At 40.6% G+C, this 2,660-nt stretch overlaps 1 non-coding gene across 1 annotated transcript; it reads left to right on the top strand.

The window, feature by feature from the left end:
- Positions 1–2,184: 2,184 nt before the first annotated feature.
- Positions 2,185–2,257, top strand: TRNAG-CCC. Its single transcript has one exon. It is a non-coding gene; the product is annotated as a tRNA-Gly (tRNA).
- Positions 2,258–2,660: the final 403 nt, after the last annotated feature.

Below are 2,660 nucleotides of genomic sequence, written 5' to 3'. Positions count from 1 at the left end.
ATTTAGGTCATACTTGAATGGTCTAGTGGTTTTCCCTACTTTCTTCAATTTAAGTCTGAATTTGGCAATAAGGAGTTCATGATTGGAGCCACAGTCAGCTATAGGTCTTGTTTTTGCTGACTGTACAGAGCTTCTCCATCTTTGGCTGCAAAGAATATAATCAATCTGATTTTGGTATTGACATCTGGTGATGTCTATGTGTAGAGTCTTCTCTTGTGTTGTTGGAACAGGGTGTTATGATCAGTGTGTTCTCTTGCAAAACTCTGTTAGCCTTTCCCCTGCTTCATTTTGTACTCCAAAGCCAAATTTGCCAGTTACTCGCGGTATCTCTTGACTTCCTACTTTTGCATTCCAGTACCTTATGATGAAAAGGACATCTTTTTTTGGTGTTAGTCCTAGAAGGTCTTGTAGGTCATCATAGAACCGTTCAACTTCAGCTTCTTTGGCATTAATGGTTGAGGCATAGACTTGGATTACTGTGATATTGAATGGTTTGCCTTGGAAACAAAAAGAGATCATTCTGTCACTTTTGATATTGCACCCAAGTACTACATTCTGGACTCTTTTGTTGACTATGAGGGCTACTCCATTTCTTCTAAAGGATTCTTGCCCACAGTCATAGATATAAAGGTCATGTGAATTAAATTCACCCTTTCCAGTCTATTTAGTTCACTGATTCCTAAAATGTCAATGTTCACTCTTGACATCTCCTGCTTGCCCACTTCCAATTTACCTTGATTCATGGACCTAACATTCCAGGTTCCTATGCAATCTTGGTCTTTACAGCATCAGAATTTACTTCTATCACCTGTCACATCCACAGCTGGTATTGTTTTCGTTTTGGCTCAGCCTCTTCATTCTTTCTGGACCTATTTTTCCACTCTTCTCCAGTAGCATATTGGGTATCTACTGTCTGGGGAGTCCATTTTTTCAGTGTCATATCTCTGCCTTTTCATACTGTTCATGGGGTTCTCAAGGCAAGAATACTGAAGTGGTTTGTCATTCCCTTCCCCAGTGGACCACGTTTTGTCAGAATTCTCCACCATGACCTGAATCATGGGCTTGCCTGATAGCTTAGTTGGTAAAGAGTCCTCCTGCAATGCCGGAGACCCTGGTTCTATTCCTGGGTCAGGAAGATTCACTGGAGAGGGGCTAGGCTACCCACTCAAGTGTTCTTGGGTTTCCCTTGTGGCTCAGCTGGTAAAGAATCTGCCTGCAATCTGCCTGCTAAGGAATCTAGGGGAGACCTGGGTTCAATCCCTGGGTGGGAAGATCCCCTGAAGAAGGAAAAGGCTGAGCCACAGGGGAATCCCAAGGATACTGGAGTGGGTAGCCTATCTCTTCTCCACCAGATTGTCCCGACCCAGGAATCGAACCAGGGTCTCCTGCATTGCAGGCAGATTCTTTACCAACTGAGCTATCAAGGAAGCCCATTCATATCTTTATTTAATAGAATTCTGGGTGACCCTCCTTCTCTCTCTGGAGACTCCTTTAGTTTTCCACATTGTCCAAACTAGTATCAGAGGGTCAAGTGCTGATGGGGTACCTACCCTAGGGGATCATATGTTACAGCCAGCACTGTGTTAAAGAAAACTGAGGTTTGACTCTTTTGTTTCTCCTCCTCCACTATCTTCTCTTTTTGTGTGTGTTTATAATGCATTGATTAACCCACAGAAGTACATATTTCTGTATGACATGTTTGAAGGTTTATTTGCTTTTTAAAATAATTTTTTATGGGCATATAGTCTATTTACAATGTTGTGTTAGTTTCAGGTGTACAGCAAAGTAAATCATTTAGACATATACATATAGCCACTCTTTTAAAGATTCTTTTCCATATTGGTCATCACAGATCACTGAGCAGAGTTCCCTGTGCTATACAATAGGTTCTTGTTGGTTATTTTATGTATAGTAGTGTGTGTATATAAGTCCCAAATTCCTAATTTATTCCTCTCCACTCCTTTTCCCCTTTGGTAACCATAAGTTTGTTTTCTGTCTATTCTGACATGATCCTTTATTTTAACATTTCCCCAAAATGTGTCCTTTGGAAAACTACTTAAAGTTTTGTTTTTAAGTTCCTTTAATTTAGGAAGTACAGTGCACTATATTCACTTATTAGAGTTTCCTGAGTCTACATTGACATATTAAAAGTTCTTTAAAAAAAAAAAAAAAAAGCCAAGGATATCCCTGGTGGTCCAGTGGCTAAGATTCTGCACTCCCAATGCAGGGGGCCTGGGTTCGATCCCTGGTCAGGGAACTAGATCCTACCTACATGCCATGACTAAGACCCAGTGCAGCCAAATAAATATTTTAAAAAGCACCAGTAAAGAAACCTATTTCAGTTTGTTTAGCCCAGTATTTCCCAAACCTATGGAATATGGAACCTTTCTCTGATGCTTAACACCTGTTGACATTCCATGGAAACACTGCTATATGTAACTTTCTGACGGGATGATAACAAGGAGCTGTCTCAGAAACTGTATTTTCATTAAAGTTTCACTGGCTTCATTAAGAGGATGACATTTCTGAGTTTCTAGCCTTTTTTTTTATCAAAACCTCTCTGGCTCGTTTTTGTTGTTGTTCAGTCTCTTAAGTCATGTCCAACTCTTTGTGACTCCATGAACTGGGGTCGGCATGCCAGGCTTCCCTGTCCTTCACTA

Source organism: Bos indicus x Bos taurus, chromosome 21 (genome assembly GCF_003369695.1).
Source record: "Bos indicus x Bos taurus breed Angus x Brahman F1 hybrid chromosome 21, Bos_hybrid_MaternalHap_v2.0, whole genome shotgun sequence".
Classification (NCBI taxonomy): Eukaryota; Metazoa; Chordata; class Mammalia; order Artiodactyla; family Bovidae; genus Bos; species Bos indicus x Bos taurus.
Note: the sequence above shows the minus strand (reverse complement) of the source record. Positions and strands in the feature narration are given on the sequence as shown.